This window comes from Pseudophryne corroboree, chromosome 5, assembly GCF_028390025.1.
Source record: "Pseudophryne corroboree isolate aPseCor3 chromosome 5, aPseCor3.hap2, whole genome shotgun sequence".
Classification (NCBI taxonomy): domain Eukaryota; kingdom Metazoa; phylum Chordata; class Amphibia; order Anura; family Myobatrachidae; genus Pseudophryne; species Pseudophryne corroboree.
Genome location: NC_086448.1, coordinates 264,015,385 through 264,032,250, shown reverse-complemented (window position 1 = coordinate 264,032,250; position 16,866 = coordinate 264,015,385). Strand labels below are relative to the sequence as shown.

The following is a 16,866-nucleotide window of genomic DNA, read 5'->3' as shown; positions in this document are numbered from 1 at the left end:
TTCACCCTGTTAACTTTTTGTACCTGTCGACCTTAACTACTGTCAACTTTTTATCTGCCTACCTTTTGTACCTGTTGACCTAATGCATGTCGATCTATTGACTGTCTACCTAAACATTGTAGATCTATATACCACACATGAGTAATGGACGATAACCTTGCAAGGTCTACAATATTTATACAGTTACATTTAAAAAAAAGTTCTAAACAAGAGAATGAGAACAAGAGAATAAATGAGAATTTTATCACATGAACGGGATCCAGTCATATTGCTCACAGTGACTATGCCAACATTCATAATGCTCAGAATATTAACATGTTCACAGTGTTGACATTTGAGGGTTCGGCGCCATCAGAAGGGCTAGGCTGTGGAATGAGGTCAGGGTTAGGCTGCAGGGGGGTTAGGCACTAGGAATAGGGATTAAGGATAGGTAGAGAAAATTCAACTGAACAGGCACTAGGACACTCTGGAGCCACTGGGAGAAGGTAAGTAACCGCTGGGCCAATGTTAGGTCAACATCTTGTTGATATATGCAAACATGATGAATGGTCACTGTCGACATTCTAAGCGTGTTGGTCGACCTAACATATCCACCTACATGAACAGATTTTAAGCTGCTATTCAATCCAGTGCCTCAGCTATATAAAGTAAATAATACCACACAGCGGCTGCTCATCAGTGTTGCAGATATGTCAAACAGGGGGGAATTCAAATGGTATTGCACCCCCACCTCCCATCTAAAGTGATGGGAGATCGAGGGGCGATATTCAAATGCTCCTACTTATCACGCTAATCACACCCATTACACTCTGGTTTAGGCGCGCAAAGCACCTAAACCCAACTAAAGTAATGGGCACGAGCATGAAAAGGCCCCCAAACGGGTCTCTTTACGCGCATTTCAGCTCACTATGCCCGGGGGAAAGTGAGCTGAAATTAACGTCGGCAGCAACATCAGAATAGCTGCCGGTGGGTGTGATCGCAACGTTAGAATAGTAGCCAGCGGGCGCAATCGCGAGAGGGAGGGAGGGGAGGGAACATTTGAATCCAGCCCACAGAGTTATATACTCCTGTTCTTTTGCTTGTTATTCTCTCATGTACAAAGATTAGATTTTTATAGAGGCAGGGCAGGCATCTTTTTGCTAACAAACGTAAGTCACTTATTTGTATTATCGGGGTTTAGACTATAGATAGATATAGCTTTTTTTCGAACAATAAATATGATATTAAGTATCGGCAGAGTATACTCACAGGCAGAGACAGGGCTCTGATAGGAGCACGCCCCTGTGATGTGTTACCAAGCTTCATATACCTGATCCTGGCAAATTTTGCCATTATAGCAACCCTCATAAAAGCCTCTGGGGACTGCTTCTGTGGTCAAAAATGGAGGACTGCAGCAGATATTGTATCACCGATATCTTCTGCTGTCCCCTGCACATATACCGAAGTGATGCTTAATATTTGCTGGTAGCTACTGAAAATGGGTGTTTTCGGGGGATATCCTGCAAATATATTTTTATTAATATGGCCCTAAGACTCTTCTAACAGCATATAGCAATGGGAAATGGGGCTTTACCAAAACCCTAGTTGAAGCAAAAATCTGGTAATGTATGGGAGCAATTGACAATCAACCATTTGCTCCCAAAAGCTGCGAAAATGGTTGTTCAAATAAATTGGTTAAATCAAATGAATTTAACCAATTTGTCTGAACGTCCATTTCTGTCCGTGATTTCCAGTGTTTGGAAGCAGATGGTCAGTTGTCATTTGCTCCCATACATTACCAGATGTTTGTTCCAACCAGAAAGATTGGACTGATACAGTAATCTTATAGTGTGTATCCACCCTTAAAACTCACACCCATATTGTACCCTTTTTCAGAACTTAAAGAATACCAAATTCCAGAAACATGATTTTTCCAAAATACGCAGTAATAATACCAATTAATTCGACTCCACATTAGATTCTTTGTGTTGGTTTCCGTCTTATGCTAAGGGTTTGCTTTCTATAATATACTAGCTCTTCTTGCTGACATAGCGCCTCTTAAATGTGACCATCAACTTGCTTGGGAGTATGACACGGCAGAATTCCTGGCTCATGAAACCTCATTACTTATAAGGACAACCATACAGTAGCAACATCTTCATTCTGTGAGAATGAGAGAAAATTCTGAGCATACATACAATTTTCTGTCCTTGGAGAGCAGTTCATCAGCTTATTTTTACTATCGCTAAAGTTCGGATGCCTCGTTCTTCGACATTTTCTTTTCTCCTTTTTTCATTTATGGATACACTAATTTTCACTCAGTTATTAATTCTGGATATTTTGAATGCCACTAAGATGGTTATTCAGTTGTGGAAGCAAAGCAAAAAAGCAAGCAACTGGGCAAAACCATGTTGCACTGCAGTTGGGGCAGAGAGAGTTAGATTTGGGTGGGGTGTTCAAACTGAAATCTAAATTGCAGTGTAAAAATAAAACAAACATTTGTGGGCTAAATGCAAAAGTACACAGTATTTAGCATGTAAAGAAAAAAATATTAAAGTATTTCCTCCCCTTGCATGGCAAAATGGTTTGTTCCAAATACAAACTTACATGCATTTTCTGCCTTGCTTCCAAATCCGCAGCAGGCTCTAAATATAAAAGATTTTGGTATCTTCATTGATCCTAAATTATTGGGGATGGAGAAGATTTTTGTAGGCAGCCAAATGAGGAGATCAGCTTACCACACCCAGCGTAAAGCCAAAAATTTATTTTTCTCAGGTGCAAAACGAAAATGCAAATAATAAAGAGGGAACTTTGATAATGGTTATAAAGAGAGATGTCGAATGTATTGAGATACTAGGAGTAAATACCTAAATGTGAATAATTTATCAGGATGTTCTTTGGGATAAACGTTGATAGGGAACTATTTGTTGTTGAAATTAAAATAATATATTACTGCAGTACTGCAAATCAAAATAAGTATAATGAGAACACTGCACAAATAAATGATATCTTGGAATAAAATAGACCATTTAAAATAAAATAAAAGTCAAAAATAATTTTCTTGCTGATTACAATATAAAGCAGTCGTGTTTTTTCCCCAGCAGGTAACAGTGTGAGAATTGTATAATATATATGTTCTCACCAGTATTAGACTTGGTAAAGAAGACAGTCAGAGAGATGTAAATGACAGACTCACAGGGGGTCATTCCGAGTTGTTCGCTCGGTAAATTTCATCGCATCGCAGCGATTTTCCGCTTAGTGCGCATGCGCAATGTTCGCACTGCGACTGCGCCAAGTAATTTTGCTATGAAGTTAGGTATTTTACTCACGGCTTTTTCTTCGTTCAGGCGATCGTAATGTGATTGACGGGAAGTGGGTGTTAGCATAAGACGGAAACTTGCCGTTTTATGGGCGTGTGGGAAAAAACGCTACCGTTTCTGGGAAAAACGCGGTAGTGGCTGGAGAAACGGAGGAGTGTCTGGGCGAACGCTGGGTGTGTTTGTGACGTCAAACCAGGAACGACAAGCTCTGAACTGATCGCAGATGCCGAGTAAGTCTGGAGCTACTCAGAAACTGCACAGAGATGTCTTTTCGCAATATTGCGAATCTTTCGTTCGCAATTTTACTATGCTAAGATTCACTCCCAGTAGGCGTAGGCTTAGCGTGTGCAAATCTGCTAAAAACGGCTTGCGAGCGAACAACTCGGAATGACCCCCACAGTTTGTTGTTCCTTTCCTATAACGTGTGTAACTGTAGGTGAAATCTTCATAAGCGATCCCTGCCTTTAGCTCTGTTGCATGTGGTCACTCCTATGATTTCCCCTTGTGAAGGATCACCTTCTTTACCAAGAATAATACAGTTCAGAACTTAGGGGGTCATTCCGAGTTGTTCGCTCGTTATTTTTTTCTCGCAACGGAGCGTTTAGTCGCTAATGCGCATGCGCAATGTCCGCAGTGCGACTGCGCCAAGTAAATTTGCTATGCAGTTAGGTATTTTACTCACGGCATTACAAGGTTTTTTCTTCGTTCTGGTGATCGTAATGTGATTGACAGGAAGTGGGTGTTTCTGGGCGGAAACAGGCCGTTTTATGGGTGTGTGTGAAAAAACGCTACCGTTTCTGGGAAAAACGCGGGAGTGGCTGGAGAAACGGAGGAGTGTCTGGGCGAACGCTGGGTGTGTTTGTGACGTCAAACCAGGAACGACAAGCACTTAACTGATCGCAGATGCCGAGTAAGTCTGAAGCTACTCAGAAACTGCTAAGAAGTGTTTATTCGCAATTCTGCTAATCTTTCGTTCGCAATTTTGATAAGCTAAGATTCACTCCCAGTAGGCGGCGGCTTAGCGTGTGCAAAGCTGCTAAAAGCAGCTTGCGAGCGAACAACTCGGAATGACCCCCTTAGTCCATTACTCAGACCCCACGCTGCTCCCAGATGGGAGAAAATAGACAGATGCCCTATATTGTGATCAGCAAGAAAACGATGAATGAATACTGTTTCTTACTTTTATTTACTGTAGTTCATTTTAAATTGTCTATTTTATTTCACAATATCATTTATTTAGGCATAGTGTTCTCATAATATGTGTTTGTACATAGATCTTTTTTCTTCATTTTAACATCATATAGTTTCTTATAGACATCTTTTTCACAATTGATATTCTGATCAGCAATTCAGATTCAGGTATTTACACCTGTTATCTGTATAGCTATAGTTAGTACGGGATCAGTACGAGATCCCGGCGGCCGGGAATACCGACACCGGGATCCCGAACGGCACAATCTCGACAGGGAGGCGAGCGCAACGCAGCTACGCTCAGCACACTAATTTATTCTCCCTCTATGGGTGTCATGGACACCCACAGAGGGAGAATATGTCGGGATTGTGCTGGTCGGGATCCCGGTGTCAGTATTCCAACCACCGGGATCCCGTCCCGTTAGTACAACTTTTTGGTTGTACTAAATGTTAAATTACTGCTACTTGGAAAATGGAGAGAAGACGGTTCAGTTATAAAAATGGAATATATCTTGTGTATTATTACGAACAGCCCGGTCACATTTTCCTTTATTTAGGCCATATGGCTAGATTACTATGAAGCCCCTCCACCTCTCTCATTTGGCATCTAGAGTGTAGGGGATCCTGGTGACATTCACTAACTATTGTAATTCCGCATTTAATCTGTCATTAGCATGGACGCCCTGTGTCAACTGGCATGTATATTTTTGTTTCATTGTTGTGCTGTTCTTTGATCAACTTCCAAAATGTTTTTACTGTTGGCTGCATTTCCCCCTACCTTATCCTCATTTTGGTTTCTGCAACACCAGACATCCCTGTACTAATGACCACAACAATAGTGGTTGAAAGAATACTTTAGATTCACCCCATGAGTAAGCGTGGCTGTATGCTGCATTTACATTAGCGCTAGACATATGCAGATCACTCTACAGTGTCAGAATCTTTGTCACTTTCTGTGTATAGTTTGGCACCATTTTTTTCCAGGGCGAAAAGAGTCTAATGGACACCTGAACACCGGCCACTTCCAGTCTTAAAACACCCTCGCCTGACAGCAGCTGCCATCTTTATTTGAGACCAGCTGTTTATGTGCTAATAACTCTCTCATTTGCCATCACTACTCCAGTCACACAGCTGATAGCAGACAATGGGCATATGTACTAAGCCTGGAGAACTGATAAAGTGGTAGGTGATAAAGCACCAGCCAGTCAGCTCCTAACTGTCAAGTTACAGGCTGGGTTTGAAAAATGATAGTTAGGAGCTGACTGGCTGGTGTGTTATCCCCTTCCATTTTATCACTTCTCCAGGCTCAATACATATGCCCCTTAATCTGTTTTTCTCTAACGTCCTAGAGGATGCTGGGGTCCATTTACTACTATGGGGTATAGACGGGTCCGCAGGAGCCTTCGGTACTTTAAGACTTTTTTACAGTGTGAACTGGCTCCTCCCTCTATGCCCCTCCTCCAGACCTCAGTTTAGAAAATGTGCCCGGTGAGACTGGATGCACGCCAGTGGAGCTCTACAGAGTTCTACTGAAAAAGACTTTATTAGGTTTTTTATTTTACAGGGAAGCTGCTGGCAACAGCTTCCCTGCTTTGTGGGACTTAGGGGAGGAAGTAGGAACCAACTTCTCATTAAGTTTCATGGCTCTGCTTCCGCTGACAGGACACCATTAGCTCCTGAGGGGTACTGAACATAGCCCAAGCCTGGCTGGCGCTCACTCCCACAGCACTGCCGCCACCCCTTATCACAGCCAGAAGTCAGAAGAGTGGTGAGTATATCACCGGAGACCTACAAGAGAGGGGCCCTTCGGTCATCGTTGGCGGCATGCATCTCAAAACACACAGCCCTTCACAACACAGGGTGCAGAGCGCGGAGGGGGGCGCCCTGAGCTGCATGGAAAATCCTTACTCTCACTGGCAAAACGGTAAATACATGTATAGCCTCTGATTTACAAACCCCAGCCAGTATAAAAATCATTGTTGCTGAGGCAGGATCGCGCCATTACAGGGGGCGGGGCTTCTTCTCAGACTTGCCAGGCACTCACTTAGCGCCATTTTCTCCTGCAGAACACAGAGAGAACCTGACAGACACTGTTTCCTCCTCATAACAACGCTAAAATAAGTACCGGGGTGTTATAGAGAGGGGAGGGGGGGAGTGTTTATTACATTAGGTGAGCGTGCCTAATATTGAAATAAAGCGCTAATAAATATACATATACAATTCTCGTCATATAGGGCGCAGTGTGTGAACTGGCAAATCTCTCTGCGTTTCTCTGACAGATTTTAGTGTGGGTCTGTCACCGATAGCTCCCCTGTGTGATTGTGGTATGAAAGTGCACGTTTGTGACATGTCAGACAATGGAGAGAGCTCTTCCCCGAGGAAGCCATTTTAGATACGCAGGAGTGTAATGTGGTGGCCCTTCCCTTACAGAAGTGGGTGAGAAAATTACAAAGTAATATGTCAAAGCTTTCTAGAAAATTCTCTGAGTCTGAACAACAGACAAAATACTGGAGAAGGTCAGTGGAGGATGTACTATTTGCTGATCCCTCCACGTGATCCACACGGGACCCCTCAAGTTCCCAAAGAGGTTACTTGCGCAGATTATGCAAGGTGACACAGACACAGATTCCGACACAGGTGTCGACACTGAGGATTTGAGAGGGGTGGACCCCAAGTTAGCAAAAAGCATTCAATGAATGATAATTGCTATTAGGGAGGTGTTAGAGATTACAGAAACAACACCTGAACCTGAAGAAAAGGCTTATTTTAATTTAAATAAGAAACCGGTGATAACTTTTCCTCCTTCAAAGGAATTGAATACATTCTTTGAAAAATCCTGGTCTAACACAGAAAAGAAATTTCATATTTCTAGAAGAATATGTTTAGCGTACCCCTTTCCTGAAGAAGACAGGAAAAGATGGGAGTCACCCCCCATGGTAGACACTTCAGTTTCTAGGTTGTCTAAGAAAATCATTTTACCTGCCCCAGGGTCGGTTTCATTAAAAGAGCCTGCTGACCGTAAATTAGAGACGACCTTAAAATCCCTTTATATGGCTACCGGAACGTTACTCAGGCCCACCATTGCTTGTGCATGGGTAGGTAACGCTATTGAAAATGGTCAGAAAACTTGCTAGCAAATATAGACACAGTTGATAAGGATGATATGGTCTTAACTCTCGGTCACATAAAGGATTCTGCAGGATACTTGGTGGAAGCTATGAAGGATATTGGTTTTTTACGATCAAAATCCACAGCTATGGCGATTTCAGCTCGCAGAGCAATGTGGATTCGCCAATGGAATGCAGATGCAGAATTAAACAGGAATATTGAAGCGCTCACCTACAAGGGTGAGGCGGTATTTGGTGACCAGCTGGATGCCATGATTTTAACGACTACCTCAGGTAAATCAGCATTTCTTCCTTATGCAGCGGCACCTGCAAAGAAAGCATATCATTCGCATCCGATGCAGTCCTTTCGGCCCAACAAACACATAAAAGCCAAAGGTACCCCCTTCTTCGCAGGAAGAGGGCGGGGAAGAGGTAGGAAACCTACAACAGTATCATGATCGCAGGAGCAGAAGTCAGCCGCTGCTTCTGCTAAAACCACAGCATGACGCTGGGGCTCCCCTGCGGGAGTCCGCGCAGGTGGGGGCGCGTCTATAACTCTTCAGCCAGATATGGGTACAATCAGATCTGGATCCTTGGATACTACAAATAGTATCCCAAGGTTACAAGTTAGAGTTTCAAGATCTCCCCCCCATGCCGATTTTTCAAATCAGCTTTACCAGTTTCTGTTCAAGACAGAAGAAATATAACGGAAGCAATACAGAAATTATGTCAGGACGATGTAATTACCTTAGTCCCTTGCCTACAACAGGAAAAAAGATTTTATTCAAGCCTGTTTGTGGTACTGAAGCCGGACAGCTCGGTCAGACCGATTTTAAACCTAAAATCGTTGAATCTTTACCTAAAAAGGTTCAAATTCAAGATGGAGTCCCTGAGAGCAGTAATCTCCATCTTGGAGGAGAAGGAATTTATGGTGTCGGTGGACATCAAGGATGCTTACTTACATGTTCCCATTTACCCTCCACATCAAGCATACCTGAGGTTTGCATTTCAGGACTGCCACTACCAGTTCCAGACATTGCCATTCGGTCTCTCCACAGCACCGAGAGTATTCACCAAGGTGATGGCAGAGATAATGGTTCTCCTTCGCAAGAAAGGAGTAAACATAATTCCTTACCTGGACGATCTCCTGATAAAAGTGAGATCCAGGGAGAAGTTAGTGCAGAACATTGCACTATCCCTGACGGTGCTTCAACAGCACGGTTGGATCATAAACTTTCCAAAATCACAGTTGGAACCGACGATGAGATTATCATTTCTGGGAATGATACTGGACACCGAGGTACAGAAAGTATTTCTAACGGTGGAAAAGGCTCTGGAAATCCAGAAGATGGTCAAACAAATTTTGAAACCAGCACGTGTGCATCCGCCTGCTGGGGAAGATGGTAGCATCCTATGAGGCTCTACAGTATGGCTGATTCCATGCCAGGGTGTTCCAGTGGGATCTACTGGACAAGTGGTCCGGATCGCATCTACACATGCACCAGAGGATACTCCTGTCAACAAAAGCCAGAATCTCGCTCCTGTGGTGGCTACGCAGTTCTCACCTCCTAGAGGGATGCAGGTTCGGGATTCAAGCCTGGATCCTGGTGACCACGGATGCAAGTCTCTGAGGTTGGGGAGCAGTCACACAAGGGGAAACCTTCCAAGGAAGATGATCAAGTCAAGAAACACTTCTTCAACATTCTGGAGTTGAGAGCCGTTTACAACAGCCTTCTACAAGCGGCGCATCTTTTTCAAGATTGTCCCATAGAGATCCAGTCAGACAATGTAACAGCAGTGGCTTACATAAACCATCAGGGCAGAACGAAAAGCAGAGCGGCAATGGCAGAGGTGACAAAAATACTGCTCTGGGCAGAAAGACATGCAAGAGCTCTGTCAGCAATCTTCATTCCGGGAGTGGACAATTGGGAAGCGGACTTCCTCAGCAGACACGATCTCCATCCAGGAGAATGGGGCCTCCACCAAAAAGTCTTTGCAGAGGTAGCAAGTCGTTGGGGCGTTCCTCAAGTAGAAATGATGGCATCTCATCTCAACAAGAAGCTTCAGAAATATTGTTCGAGGTCGAGAGACCCACAAGCAATAGCAGTGGATGCACTGGTGACCCAGTGGGAGTTCCAGTCAGTGTATGTGTTCCCTCTACTTCCACTAATACCAAAAATTCTCAAGATCATAAGAAGAGCAAAAGTTCGGGCGATCCTCATTGTCCCAGACTGGCCAAGGAGGGCTTGGTATCCAGATCTTCATGAGTTACTGATAGAAGATCCTCGGCTTCTTCCTCTTCGCGTGGACCTGCTTCAGCGGGGGCTGTTTGTTTATCAAGACTTACCGCGGCTACGTTTGACGGCATAGCTGCTGAGCGCCAGATCCTAGTCCAAAAAGGTATTCCCAACAAATTCATTCCCGCACTTATTCAGGCCAGGAAAGGAGTAACGTCTAGACATTACCATCGTATTTGGAGAAAATATGTATCTTGGTGTGAATCCAAGAATTCTCCAATGGTGGAGTTTCAATTAGGACGTCTTCTCCTATTTCTACAGGCTGGTGTGGATGCAGGGTTAAGATTGGGATCTATCAAGGTCCAAATTTCGTCCTTGTCCATTTTCTTTCAGAAACAGTTGGCTTCCCTTCCTGAGGTTCAAACGTGCGTGAAGGGGGTTCTGCGCATCCAACTACCATTCGTGCCTCCTAAGGCACCATGGGATCTTAACGTGATGTTGCAGTTCCTTCAATCAGATTGGTTTGAACCTCTGCAAGAGGTTGAGTTAAAGTTTCTCACTTGGAAAGTGGTCATGCTTTTGGCCTTGGCATCCGCAAGGCGGGTGTCTGAGTTAGGGGCCTTGTCTCACAAGAGCCCTTATTTGATCTTTCATGAAGATAGGGCTGAACTAAGAACGCGTCAGCAATTTCTTCCAAAGGTTGTGTCTCCTTTCCATATGAACCAACCTATTGTGGTGCCAGTGGCTACTGACACCTCAGCTGTTTCAAAGTCCTTGGATGTGGTCAAAGCTTTGAAGACTTATGTCACGAGAACAGCTCGTATAAGGAAAACAGAAGCATTGTTTATCCTGTATTATCCCAACAAGATTGGGTGTCCTGCTTCTAAGCAGACGATCGCACGCTGGATCAGATGTACGATTCAGCATGCTCATTCCCCTGCAGGATTGCCGATACTGAGTTCGGTAAAGGCCCACTCTACGAGGAAAGTGGGTTCTTCCTGGGCGGATGCCCGGGGTGTCTGAGCTTTACAGCTTTCCCGAGCAGCTACTTGGTCAGGGGCAAACACGTTTGATAAGTTTTACAAGTTTGACACCTTGGCTACTGACGACCTTAAATTTGGCCAGTCAGTTCTGCAGGAACATCCCCACTTTCCCGCCCATACTGGGAGCTTCGGTACATCCCCTTGGTACTAAATGGACCCCAGCATCCTCTAGGACGTTAGAGAAAATAGGATTTTAATATACCTACCGGTAAATCCTTTTCTCGTAGTCCGTAAAGGATGCTGGACGCCCGCCCAGTGCTCCTTTTTTCCTGCATTATATTTTTTCTTCTTACACAATTATCACGTGTTAAGTTGTTGTTCAGCAGTTGCTGTAAAGTTATTCATGCTCGTTGGCATGTTTTGAGTTGTATGCCATGTTGTGCGACATGGTTGAACGGTGTGAGCTGGTGTGAATCTCGCCACTAGCTTAAAGTAAATCCTTCTCTCGCAGTTTGTCCGTCTCCTCGGGCACAGTTCCTATACTGAGGTCTGGAGGAGGGGCATAGAGGGAGGAGCCAGTTCACACTGTAAAAAAGTCTTAAAGTGCCGAAGGCTCCTGTGGACCCGTCTATACCCCATAGTACTAAATGGACCCCAGCATCCTCTACGGACTATTAAAATCCTATTTTTAATCCAAATTGCACACCAGCCAATAATATTGTTTCCCATATAGGGTCTTACATATCTACTTGTAGAGTAGCCCCATCATTTGAAGGGTGGTAAGCCTTTATCCCATTGTTGTCAGCCATAACCTCCCCTATACTTTCTGTTTTCTGCCTCCTTTGTTTGTCTCTACCCTCTTTTCCGGTTTCTCGTTCTCTCTCCTCTCTGTTTTGTTTAGATTGTGTACCACAGATTGCAGTTCTCCTGTATTACCTATAGAAGCACCTTCTATGTGTACACAGATCTGTCTGCACTATGTACTGTACATCTTTAGTACAGAGGGCTAATGAGCTTCTCCTAAGTACACGGCTTGATGTATACAGCACTCCTCCTCTACCTTTTTCCTGTTTCTGTCATTGTCTTCCTTTTTCCCACATATCTCGCCCCATCTCTCACATCCGCTTTCTCCCTCCTTCGAAGGAAGCGCAACTGGATTTTTCCCATTGCTGGCATGTTGTCCTGTCAATGATTGCTTGTAGTTTGAGGGAAATGAGATCCCTCTTCTGACATTATTAGAGGTACATGTATTTTGAGTGTGTGCATTGAAGGCATGTACTTTGGCTCTCACTGCACATGTCAATGACAGACAGCTTAGCATATTATATAATAGATAATTATTGAGGGAACTTCCAAGTACTCATAAGATCTATTTAATCTAGGGAATTTTTGTGTTATGTTTTCCTGTGTGTAATTGGGCCATAGTGCACTTTTTATCTGTGTGTTACTACAGATTTCCCTAGTATCGCTTTTTATTGCATATGCGGTAGCTAGCTCTACTACGTAGATTTGTCTGATTTACATAGCAAATGATGTGCAACATGTTTTATTTCAAAAAGCCACATTCAGACACAACACAGCCCCATCTGACTGCATTCAATAATAACTTGTTACAATACCATGGTTATACCACCATCTGCATTTTATTATAATCTCACTTTGGGCCTGATTCTTAGTTGGGAGCAAAGCAAAAAATTTACTTTGCACTTTTGTAAAACCACATGTTCAGTGTCAGACTGGGGCATGAAGGGCCCACCAGGGGCATGCAATCACAGGGGCCCACTAAGGGGCACTGCCATATGCTGGAAGGGGTGTGGCCATGCGACTAGAGAGGAGTGGCCAGCCATTATAGGCGCCACCTACCATAGTATACACATATGCCCCCAAAGTGCCAGTTACACATATGCCCCCCACAATGCCAGTTACACATATGCCCCCACAGTGCCAGTTACACATATGCCCTCACAGAGCAGGATACACATATGCCACCCCCAGTGCCAGATCCACAGTGCAGGATACACATGCCCCCACAGCGCAGGATACACCTATGCCCCCCCCCAGTGCCGGTTACACCTATGATCCCCCCCCCCAGTGCCGGTTACACATATGTCCCCCCAGTGGCAGTTACACATATGCCCCCCCAGTGCAAGTTACACATATGCACCCTCCCCGTGCCAGTAACACATATGTAAACATAGTGCAAGTTACTCACCACCGCCCGGGATCTGCTGCTGCCGCTGTTCCAGCTTCTGTTCCCTTGTCTCTGGGCTGGGGAAGAGAGCACTGCGTGCGCCTCTCCTGCTCCTCAGTCCGAATCCACGTGGGATCCAATCACTGCCGCCGCCCGGGCTCTGTGCTGCTGCTCCTGTGTAGTGGCTGGGGAGGAGAGCACAGTGTGCGCCTCTCCTGTCCCTCAGCTGGTGTGTGCTACCTCCCTCCCTCATGGGGCCACTGACAGTACGGCTGTATGTTACTATAATTAGGCGGCTCCTCGCACCGCGGCGCTGCTACCCGGGCTCCACACTATTACAGTAGGCCCGCCCTCACACAAAAGAGGGCTTGGCCAAAAATCAGTGGGGCCTACCCATGGTTTCACCGACTCCCTGGTGGCCCAGTCCGAGCCTGCACATGTTGCACTGCAGGTGGGGGATGTAATGTGCAGAGAGGTTTAGATTCAAAAGGGGTTTGCCCAAACTAAAATCTAAATTGCAGTGTAAAGGTGCCCACACACTAGGACGATATTGTGCCTTTTGGTGCGACATTGATGTATTGGGCCAACGTATCGCAACGGGCTCGCATCATGTGTGGTCCACTTACAATTATGATCTGAGGTGAGCTCAGATCATAATTGTAAGTCTCACCTGCAGTACGTAAGATCTGGGCCTATCGCTTGCGATGAGGTGCTGTAATGCTAGATCGCGTGCGATCTAATGAGTAGAAGCTCCTGGACTCACAATATCGCGAGTCCAGGAGATTCTGGGTGTTGCGATACCTCTTCCTGGTGTATGGGCACCATAAGAATACAGGTGTCCCAGATATATGGGCTACATGCAGAAGCAGCCAGTGTTTACCCTGCAGGCAAAATAAATAAATAAATGTATTTGCACCCCTTGCATTACAAAATAGATTGTCCAGGTACACAGTTACTTGCTCTTTTTTGCTTTACTTTCAGCTCAGAATCAGGCCCGTTGTTTTTCTAAGATATTCATTATTTCTTCCATTGCTCTACTCATATTAGTTTATACCAGAGGTTCCCAAACCCTGTCCTCAAGGCACTCCAACAGTCCAGACTTTAGGGATATTCCTGCTTGTGCACAGATGGTATAATTAAACTGAGGTACTAATTAATTCACCTGTGCCTAAGCATGGATATCCTTAAAACCTGAACCGTTGGGGTGACTTGAGGACCTTGTTTGGGAACCACTGGTATATTAAAAGTTAGGTTCTATACAATATTTATGTCAAGATTGCCCAGCATATAGAGTTATTTTTGCATACCAGATTATTTACTGTAGGAAACACCATTGGAACACCCACTTATATAGCCTCAAGCATATTGGCTTTAGTGACCTGCTTTTCAGTTAAGCAAGAAAGAACTGGGGGCGCTTTAAATTAGGTTAGGAAATTCACAAGGAGGAGGGTTTGAAATCCCGCCAGGATTTCATCTTGCTGATTTACTGAACTCAAATTTGCTGCAATACTGCAGGTGAATCTCAAGTTTAGAATATAAAATGCCATCCTGATATTCCTCTATTAAAATAACAGAAACCACAAAAAATGTTGCGCCTCTAGTAAGTGGGTTGTTGGCAAGCTCTGCTGACTGGCCTAGGGCTGCTTGGCACTATGATATGGGTACGCCATGCCAAGTTTCTCCACTGCTATAGTGCTGGTAGTGGAAACTGTGCTCTTTGTGTTTCCAAGATTTTTCCACTCCCAGTCTAGGCTATTGAACAATTTGGGGGGGATTTAATGCTGCTTGTTTTTTTTTTGTTTTTTTTGCAGATTTAAGCATTAACAAACAATCTCTGCATAGATCCTAGGAGTTTGTACAGCAATTGTAAACCACAGTGGGATTGTGGTGGGACAGGGCTTTAGACATTGACTGTGATGGACAGCTGCTTCTGTTTAGAATGTCAAAATAAACTTTAGTAAATGCTGTACCAATATAACAAGGAAAAGAAACAACTGCTGCTATTGCAAAATAAATACAGGTGAAACCTGCTGCTCCTGCGAGGATTATTACTTCTCTATATGGATAAATTAAGAGAACAAAAAGGTAGGTTAGCAAGACATCACCTAGTTCATGTAGACCAATTGATTACGAAAAGAAATAAAATATAGAAGTATCCATAAGAAACAAAATACTATTTAATGAAATAACATGCATTAAACAACATCAAAGGAAAATCTCATCAATAATAGCTGGTTCCGAATGACATAAAACTTCTCACTAAAATAGTGATATAAGAAGGCACATGACTTCAGAGAAAATTATTTATGGTTTAATTGGTTAAGCAATTTGTGGCTCGTAAAAGATCTGTGATGTGCAGTTTGTCTATTTTTGCATAATTGCCACTGTCGTACACAAATAAAATTCTTTAGTGCTTTAATATTGTCTTGAGCTGTTTATGTTTTGTCAGTAGTACAATTTAAGACTGATATTTTTGAGCGTAAACTAGCCTTGATGTAAATCAGCATCATAAGTCATAGAAATGCAGAAATGACAGAAGAATGTATTATCTTCCAAGAGAGAAGGTCACAGATCAGCAGTTTCATATTTATAAATCAGAACATTTCAGAGGAGCCATTCATATGCACCGTAATGCTATGTAAATCGATTTATAAGCTGTCAATGATAATTGCTTGTTTAATCTGATGGTACTTCCAATTGCTCAAAATTCTTTGTACTGAACAGGTAAAGGAGCAGTGGTTGCACATTAGTGGCCCGATTCTGGGTTGAACTCATTGCTGATATTCACATATCGTTGTTTTTCAACTACGCATGCGTCTAATTCTCTAAAGTCACACAGCACAAGCATCCCATGATGTGTACACACAGAGGCGCAGTTGTGATTAAAACACACGGTCTCAAATATGTATTGGAAATGTGCTTTGTAGTCTAGGGCGGCGACTGGGATGGCCATTTAGACCACGGAGATGTATTGTCTTATGGGTGTGTTATGAGAGAGTCACTGGCGTGCTGCAGAAGTGGTTGCTGCAGAATATAATGCAGCATAGTGTAAAACCTCCAGTAGGTTCTCAGCAGATGCAAGGGATACAATACCTCAGTTAGATAGATTCAAGGAGTATTTTAGTCTGTTAGATGTAATTAAAATGTAATTAGTAAAGAATAATCCACATGGGGGTCTATATGTCATTTAATATTTGCAGAGGTACCCACAAATATTAAGCATCTCCAACATTTATGTACAGGGGTCTCAGCAGTTATACCCCATGTTCGCTTACAAATGTAGCCCCCATTCGGGAGTTTGGCTGCGGTAGCTAATGCCATCTCATGATGTTGTTAGCTGTTGTGCCTATAGGCTCCATTCCACAAGAGTTACTAGGAGAGAGATTCCTATAATGCTTCCTTGGGATATTCCAGTCGCACATGCTCATGCCTCCTGTAGGAGAAGTGAAGGGATCATGTTAGCTGGTTTCGGACCTGATAATAACTATGCTTCATAATCTTTGGATAAAAATTAAGCTGGATACACTGTGATAAGACTGTTTATACAATCCTACTGCAGACCGGTTTACAGATTCTACAGTCAATCCTCATTACACACTTGCCCAATTTTTCAGCAGACCAATCTGTGTCTGTTAAAAAACATAATTTGGCTGTGGGAGAAGGGGGATTTATTAATGAGGAACATAATTAATTATAAATACGTTAATTACGTAATTAATTATAATTATAAGTGGAGCTGGCCCTGGTTCTAAAAATATGGTAAACAAAATGAGTAAGGGTCCCCCATATTTTCAGAACCAGCACCGTACTTGTCTAATGTCGGGTAAACTGGTCGGTCGGGAGTTGGATCTCCCAAGG

The 16,866-nt window shown here is 43.6% G+C and overlaps 1 protein-coding gene across 5 annotated transcripts in view; it reads left to right on the top strand.

Moving 5' to 3' along the window:
• The window catches only part of OSBPL10 (oxysterol binding protein like 10), a 726,220-nt gene that overhangs the window by 330,767 nt on the left and 378,587 nt on the right, over nt 1-16,866 (top strand). The gene's annotated exons all lie outside the window — the stretch shown is intronic.